Source organism: Leptonychotes weddellii, chromosome 8, assembly GCF_054177405.1.
Source record: "Leptonychotes weddellii isolate Sample4059 chromosome 8, ASM5417740v2, whole genome shotgun sequence".
Taxonomy (NCBI): Eukaryota; Metazoa; Chordata; class Mammalia; order Carnivora; family Phocidae; genus Leptonychotes; species Leptonychotes weddellii.
In genome coordinates, this window is record NC_138376.1 from 19,931,937 (window position 1) to 19,941,093 (window position 9,157).

Here is a 9,157-nt window from a genome sequence, read left to right on the forward strand (position 1 = left end):
AATTTTAATGCCAAATCACTGACTTACATGAAGAGACTAGTAAGACCAATAAGTAGGTGGACAGAAGGAGGGACAAGATAACACTGAAAACCAAGAGCTACTGCCTAATAGCATGTTTCTCTGGCTGCAGCACAGAGCCCTATCTAGTATGAATTACTCTCCAAGTGAACAGGGATGGATGGACTCCTTGTTTCTATGTCTCTGGGATCAGAATTATTATAGGACAGAATACTCAGAATAAGGATTTGATATAAGAGTCAAGAGGTGCTAGCTTTAAAAGAAAAAGGCAACTTCCACTTTCAGGAAGATGGAGTAGACATACTTTTCCTCATTTCTCCCTCTAAGCACAAGAACTGCTAGATATCACATATAAAACAAACATGAAAAGAGTCTGAAAGGAGGAAAGAAAAGGCAGACCAACTACAGAGTTTGGGATCTGAGGAAAGTCATGGCGATGAGTTCACTAGGATTTCTTTTTGCCTTTTAGATCCCAGACTTGGCCTTAAGGAAGCTGGCAACCCACCAAAAAAAAAAGCCTAACAAAAGCCTCTTCTAGCCAAAGGACTAAGCAAGGGGCAGCCTAGCAAGACAAAAGACCTTTATTCAATAACCATTCTCCAGCCAAACATCACAGAATACACTGTGGCTCCACTCGCAACCTCACCAGCAAAGGCCAAGTAAGGAGAGCTAAGACTTCCAACCTCATGAAACAGTAACAGGGTACTCCAACATCCCCACCAGGGTGATCTCAGGGAAGGCCAAATAAGGAGCCAGGTCTTTCCTTCCTGCCAGATGGTAATCAATGGACTATGAGGGTAAACTGGACTTGCACCCTTATTTTGCAGTAATAAGGTGCTCCCACCCATTCCAGTGGAGAAGTATCAGGAGAGGCCCCAGTGGGAGTCAGAACTTTCACCTCCACTGCAGTGTCCATGGAGACCAGGTGCACTCCACTGGAACTTCCATCCTGACCAGTACAAACAAGGAGCCTGCCCCCCCACCGCCCCACCTCAGGTGTCAACAGGGCTCAGTAGAAAACCTGGACGTCCCTCTACCTGTCAAACAAGGTGGCAGCCACCCTTCCACTGGCAAAGCCATGTCAGAAAAGGCTAGCTAAAAGAGAAGGCTTGAAGAAGATCCAGAATCTCCTAACACTATAAGAAAATGTACAAGTTTCAAGAGAAAAAAATCACTCATCACACTAAGAACCAGGAATATCTAAAACTGGAGAAAAAAAGATAATCAATAGATGCCAACACCAAGATACCAGAGATAGTAGAATTCACTGTTTAAAGGTTTAAACAGCCATGATACAAATGCTTCAACAAGCAATTACAAATAAGCTTAAAACAAATGAAAAAACAGGGATGCCTGGGTGGCTCAGTTGGTTAAGCCATTGCCTTCGCTTGGGTCATGACCCCAGGACCCTGGGATCGAGTCCCACATCAGGCTCCCTGCACAGCCTGCTTCTCCCTCTGCCTGCCACTCCCCCTGCTTGTGCTCTCTTGCACACTCTCACTCTCTCTCCATCAAATAAATAAATAATCTTAAAAAAAATAAAGATAAAAAAACAGGAAGCCTCAACAAAGAAACAAGATATAAAAGAAAGTTCAATGAAATTTTTGAATTAAAAAATATAGTAAACCAAAATGGATGAGTTCAACAGCAGAATAAAGGGGACAGAGGAAAATCAGTAAGCTGAAAGACAGAATGATAGACATAACCCAATTTAATCAAGAGAAAGAAAATAAACTGAGAAAAAAAAAGTGTACAGAGCCTCAGGGACAAGTGAAACTATAACAAAAGATCTAGTATTTTTGTTATCCCTACCTCAGAAAGGAAAAAGAAAGCATGGCTGAAAAAAGTACTCTACGAGATAATGGCTGAAAGCTTCCCAAATTTGGGAAGGGACATATACCTACAGATTCAAAAATCAAAAGAAAACCCAAACAGAATAAACCCAAACAAATTCATACCATGACAAATAATAATTAAACCTCTGAAAGATAAAGTTGTGAAAGCAGCCAGAGAAAATACCTTACCTATAGGTTTAAAAAAAAGGATTTCTTAACTAAAACCATGGAGGCCAGAGTAAGTTGCATGGTATTTATTAAATCCTGAAAGAAAGGAATTGTCAACCCAGAATCCTACACCCAGCAAAAATATCCTACAGAAATGAAGGTAAGACCAAGACATTCTCAAATGAAAAAAAACTGATAATTTGTCCCTAGCAGACAACAACCTAAAAGAATGGCTAAAGGAACTTCCTAAACAAGAAGGAAATGATAAAAGAAGATACCCCAGGGTGCCTGGGTGACTCAGTTGGTTAAGCGACTGCCTTCGGCTCAGGTCATGGTCCCGGAGTCCTGGGATCGAGTCCCACATCAGGCTCCTGGCTCAGCGGGGAGCCTGCTTCTCCCTCTGACCCTCTCCCCTCTCATGCTGTTTCTCTCTCTCTCTCAAATAAATAAATAAATAAATAAATAAATAAATAAATAAAAATCTTAAAAAAAAAAAAAAAAGAAGATACCCTGGAACATCAGGGAGGAAGAAAGAACACATGTGGTATAATTAAAAAATAAATATTTATTCTTTTTCCCAGCTTCAGCTGGTTCATGGCATGGAGCTCCCCAAATCCCTGGGATCTCCTGAGCAGTAAGAATGTCTTTTCTATGTTAATGAGATGGCTCCTGGCTAGAGGGATGAGGACAAGAAGCTAGATAGCTTCAGGATTGGAGCTGGTCACCAGAAAGACCTAGTTATGATTACAAGGCTGGCGCTTTCAGTACCAGCTGAGGGGAGAGGGACTAGAGATTTAGTTCAGTCACCAATGACCAGTGATTTAATCAATACTGCCTACTTAATGAAGCCTCCATGAAAACCTCTAAACAATGGGGTTTGGAGAGCTTCCAGTAGTGAATACATTGAGTGAGTACATTGTTGGGAAAGTGGCATGAGAGCTCTGTGGCACACCACTCCCACCACCAATAACTTAATGAATCTCTTCCTTTGGCTGTTCCTGAGTTGTACTCCAGTAAATGTAAGTAAAATGTTTTCCTGAGTTCTATGAGTTCTAGTGAATTATTGAATCTTAAGGGGGTATTATGAGGACCTTCAAATTTGTATTTGGTGGAGTAGAAGTGTGGGTAGCCTTGGCATCCTATCTGCATCTGGGTCTAAAGTGGCGACAATCTTACAGCAGGCCTAAGCCCTTAAATCTGTGGAATCTGACAATAACTCCAGTTGGTTAGTGTCAGAATTTAATTGAATTCTAGAACACCTAGTTGTGACACATTTAGTGTCAGAAGTAATACTACAAAAAACACCCCACAACACAGAAATCAAAAATATGGGTAAATACAATAGGCTCTCTTTCTCTTTTTGAGTTTTCTAAACTATCACTGACAGTTGAAGCAAAACTGTAACAATGTCAATGTATTCTAAATATATGTAGAGGAACTATTTAAGGCAATTATATACAGAGGAAGGTAAAGGGAAGTAAAGGAAGTCAAGTTTTTATACTCCACTCAAACTGGTAAAATAATATAAGTATACTGTGATAAAGTATGTACAGATAATGTAACACCTAGAGTATCCATTGGAAAAACTATCCTCAAATATATTATCGATAAATTCAGGGGAGCCTGGGTGACTCAGTCAGTTAAGTGTCCAACTCTTGATTTCAGCTCAGGTCATGATCTCAGGGTTGTAAGATGGAGCCCCACATTGGGCTCTGCACTGGGGCATGGGGCCTGCTTAAGATTCTCTCCCTCTGCCCCTCCCCAGCTCATGTGTGCATGTGCTCTCTTTAAAAAAAAGAAAAGAAAAATATACTATTGATAAATTAAAATGGGATTCTAAATATATTCAAGAATGCATAGGAAGGCAGCAAAAAGAAAATGGAGACATGAAAAACAGAAAGAACAAAAAACAAAATAAAATGGCAAATGTGAGCTCTAACATATCAAAATTACACTAAATTAATATGGTCTAAAAACACCAATCAAAAGACAGGTATTGGCAGAATAGATTAAGGAAACATGACCCAAGTATATGCTGTCACAAGAAACTCACTTCACATATAATGATTATAGGCAATTTAAAGTAAAAAGACGGGGAAAGATATATCATATAAACATGAGTAAGAGGAAAGAAAGGTGGCCATATTAATATCCAATAAAGTAGACTTCACAGCAAAGATGATTGCTGGAGGTTACGTGGGTGGCTCAGTCATTAAGCATCTGCCTTCGGCTCAGGTGATGGTCCCAGGGTCCTGGGACTGAGTCCCACATCAGGCTCCCTGCTCAGTGGGAAGCCTGCTTCTCCCTCTCCCACTCCCCCTGCTTGTGTTCCCTCTCTTGCTGTGTCTCTCTCACTGTCAAATAAATAAAATCTTTAAAAAAAAAAAAAAAGATGATTGCTGGAGACAAAAAGGGACATTTATATAATGATAAAAGGATCAATCCATCAAGACATAGCAATCCTAAATATATATACACCAAACAACAGAGATGGAAAATCTATAAAGCAAAAGACGATAAAACTAAAAGCAGAAATAGACAAATTCTCAATTATAAGTGTAGACTTGAACATCTCTTTCTCAACAATTCAAAGAACTAGACAGAAAATCAGCCAAGGCATAGAAGAACTCAACAACAGCATCAACAGGATCTAATCAAGATTTACAGCACACTCTACCCAAAGACAGCAGAATAATCCATTCCTTTCAAGTGTCCACAGAACATATCCCATGATACACCATATCCTGGGCCATAAAATAAACCTCAAGAAATTTGACAGAAGTTAAACACACAGAATGTGTTCTCTGACTAAAATGAAATCAAGCCAGACACCAGTAACAGAAAGATAACAAGAAAATTTCCAAACTCTTAAAAACTAAACAACATACTTCTAAATAATGCACAGATCAAAGAGAAAGTCTCAAGGAAAATTTAAAAATGCAATGAATTAAATGGAAATAAAAAACAATATATCAAAATTTGTGGGACATAACTAAAGCAGTGCTGAGAAGGAAATTTATGGCATTACATACACATTAGAAATGAGAAAAGGTCTCAAATCCAAATCAATAATCTAAGTTCCCACCTCAAGAACCTAGAAAAAGAAGAACAACACAAAAAGTAGAAGAAAGGAAATGATAAAGAACAGGGATCTATGAAATGGAAAACATAAAAACAATAGGAGAAATCAATGAAACAAAAAGCTGGTTATTTGAAAAGATCAATAGGAAGACTGACAGAGGAAAACAGAGACATACATAACCAGTATCAGGAATGAAACAGGGGATATCACTACAAACACTGCAGGTATCTAAACAATAATAAGAGATACTACAAACAACTTTACACATATAAATTTGACAACTTAAATGAATTATCATTTCCTCAAAAAATACAAACTACCATAACCAGAACTACCCAACTATTTGATATACTACTCTGATATAAAACAGACTACTCTGATGTAAAACAGATCATCTAGATAGCTCCTATACTATTAAAGAAATCAACTTTAAAATTTAAAAACTCCCAAAAAAAGAAATTTCCAGGCCTGGATGGTTTCTTCGGAGAATTCTACCAAACTTCTAAAGAATTAACATTACTTACACTCATTCTCTTCCAAAAAATAAGAGGGAAAACTTCTCAATTTCTTTTATGGAGCCAATATTGATCCTGATATCAAAACCAGACAAAGACAATACAAAAAGCATAAAGTTATAGACCAATATCCTCATGACTATACTTGCAAAAGCCTTAGCAAAATACTAGCAAATGGAATTTAGCAATATATTAAAAGAATCAAACACCATTACAAAATAGGTTTTATTCCTGGGATGCAAGGCTGGTTTGGTATTCAAAAATTAATCAATGTAATTCACCATATTAACAATGAAAAGAACGGAAATCACATTACCATACCAATCAATGCAGAAAAAGCATTTGACAAAATTCAAAACCGATTCATGATAAATTCTCAGAAAAATAAGATTAAATATGGTGAACTTCATCAAGTGATAAAGAGTATCTACAAAATACCTAAAGCTAACATACTTCATATGGAAAGTCTGAATGCTTTCCCCTAATATTGAGAAAAAGTGAGGGTGTCTGCTCTCACTGCTCTTATTTAAGATAATGCTAGAAATTCTAGCCAATGTGATAAAGTAAGAAAAGGAAATAAAAGTCATACAGATCAGAAAAGAAGAAATAAAACTCTCTATTTGGAGATGACATGAAAATCTAAAGAAGATATCCCAAAAACTCCTAGAACTAATAAGTCAATTCAGTAAGGTCATAAGATACAAGATTAATATACAAAAAAAATCAACTATATTTCTATATTCTAGCTAGCAATGAACAAATGGACACCTAAATTTAAAATACAAAATACTTATAGTTGCTCAAAAAAGAGAAATATATAGGACTTGTATGCTGAAAACTATAGAACACTGATAAAATAAATCAAAGAAGATATAAATAAATGAAGAGACCATGTGTTCATGGATTAGAAAACTCAATATAGTAAAGATCTCAATTCTCCCCAAATGGATATACCGATTTAACACAATTTCTATCAAAATCTGGGTAAGATTTTTTTTTGTAGATTTAGACAAGATTTTTCTAAATTTTATATGGAAAGACAAAGGAAACAGAGTAGCTAAAAGAATTTTTTAAATAAAAAAATGAGAGGAATCAATCTATACAGTTTTAAGACATATCACTATATTAAGACTGTGGGTATTGGCAGAGGGATAGATGCACACATCAATGGACCAGAATAGAGAACCCAAAAATAAATGCATAGAGATATCCCAATGATTTCTGCCAAAGAAGAAAAAGCCATTCAATGGAGGAAAGATACTTTCTTTTTTTTTTTTTTAAAGATTTTATTTATTTATTTGAGAGAGAGTGCACAAGTAGGGTGAGAGGCAGAGGGAGAAGCAGGCTCCCCACCAAGCAGGGAGTTCTATGTAGGGCTTGATCCCGGGACTCCAGGATCATGACCTGAGCCAATGGCAGACAACTGAGCCACCCAGGTGCCCTGGAAAGATAGATTTTCAACACATGGTGCTGGAACAAGATGATATTCATAGGCAAAAAATGAACTTCAACCTAAGCCACATATCTTATAAAATAATTAACTCAAAATAGATTGTGGTATTTTTCCAATAAAATCTAAATTGAATAACTGGCAAGAAAGACAACCAAATATTTAGTTCTGTGCTATTGTTCTTTGGTTATCAATTAAAAATTTTCCTTGACAATTATAGAAAAAAATACTTAACACAGTCTTAAATGTAAAACTGTAAGAATTTTAGAACAAAACATATTAGAAAATCTTTGAAATCTAACCCTGACAGTGTTTTTAGGCTTGACACCAAAGTACAATCCATAAAAGGAAAAATTAATAAACTAGACTTCATCAAAAACTTTTACTCTGTGAAAGATGCTTCTAAGAGAATAAAAAAAAGCACTATATGTTGGAGGAAAACATTTGCAAACTACATATCCAATGAAGGAATACTATATGGAATATATAAAGAACATTCAAAATTCAACGGTAAAAAGAAATCAAGCAATCTAATTAGAAAGTGGGCAAAAGTTATTAAAGCAACATTTTACCAAAACAGAGAGACAGATAGCAAATAAGCACAAAAAAAGATATATTCAATATCATTAGCCATTGGAGAAATACAAATTAAAACTGCAGTGAGATATCACTACATACCTATCAGAATGGCTAAAATGACATAGTGATAATACCAAATGCTAGAAAAGATGCAGGGAAACTGGATCACTGGTGGTTCACATTGCTGGTAGGAACATAAAATGGTACAACTACTCTGGAAAACAGTGGCAAGAAAAGCCCACAAAAAAACAATCATGAAACTACCATACAACCTAGCTATCTCACTCCTGGGTATTTATTCCAGAGAAATAAAAACTTATATTCACACAAAAACCTGTAACATGAATATTTACAGCAGTGTTAGTTATAATAGCCAAAAACTGGGAACAAACCAGATTTCCTTTGAGGAGAGAATAAACAAACTGTGGTACATCCACACCATGGAATACTATTCAGCAATGAAAAGGAACAAATCATTGATACACAGAACAGCCTTGATGAATCTCTAGGGATTTATGCTGAGTGGCAAAAAGCCAATCCCAAAGGGTTTCCAAAAAGTATTTTATGATTCTATTTATGTAACTTGTGAAATGACAAAAAAATGATAGAAATGGAGAACAGTTCAGTGATCCACAGAGGTGAAGGAGGGGGGTGGGGTTGGGAAGGAAAGTGGGTGTGGCTATAGGAGGGCAACATAATGGACCCCTTGTGGTGATGGAAATGTTCTGTATCTGACTATATCAATGTCAATATCCTAGTTGTAATACTATACTATAGTTTGGCCAGATGTTATCATTGGGGTAAATTCAATAAAAGGATAAGGGATATTTCTGTTATTTCTTTTCTTCTTCTTTTTTTTAGATATTATTTTATTTATTTGGCACAAAGAGACAGAGAGAGCACAAGCAGGGGGAGCAGCAGGCAGAGGGAGAGGGAGAAGCAGACTCCCCACGGAGCAGGGAGTTCTATGTAGGGCTTGATCCTGGGACTCCAGGACCCTGGGATCATGACCCGAGCCAAAGGCAGAGGCTTAACTAAGCCACCCAAGTGCCCCTCTTTTTTTTTATTTTTTTTATTTTTTGTAATTTTATTTTATTATGTTATGTTAGTCACCATACAATACATCACTAGTTTTTGATGTGGTGATCCACGATTCATTGTTTTCATGTAACACCCAGTGCTCCATGCAGTATGTGCCCTCCTTAATACCCATCACCGGGCTAACCCATACCCTCACCCCCCTAAAACCCTCAGTTTGTTTCTCAGAGTCCATAGTCTCTCATGGTTCGTCTCTCCCTCTGATTCCCGCCCCCCGCTTCATTTTTCCCTTCCTTCTCCTAATGTCCTCCATGCTATTCCTTATGTTCCACAAACAAGTGAAACCATATGATAATTGACTTTCTCTGCTTGACTTATTTCACTTAGCATAATCTCCTCCAGTCCAATCTATGTTGGTGTAAAAGTTGGGTATTCATCCTTTCTGATGGCTGAGTAATATTCCATTGTATAT

General features: G+C 36.9%; 1 protein-coding gene across 6 annotated transcripts in view; it reads right to left on the reverse strand.

Moving 5' to 3' along the window:
- The window catches only part of RIPK1 (receptor interacting serine/threonine kinase 1), a 42,061-nt gene that overhangs the window by 12,115 nt on the left and 20,789 nt on the right, over positions 1-9,157 (reverse strand). The gene's annotated exons all lie outside the window — the stretch shown is intronic.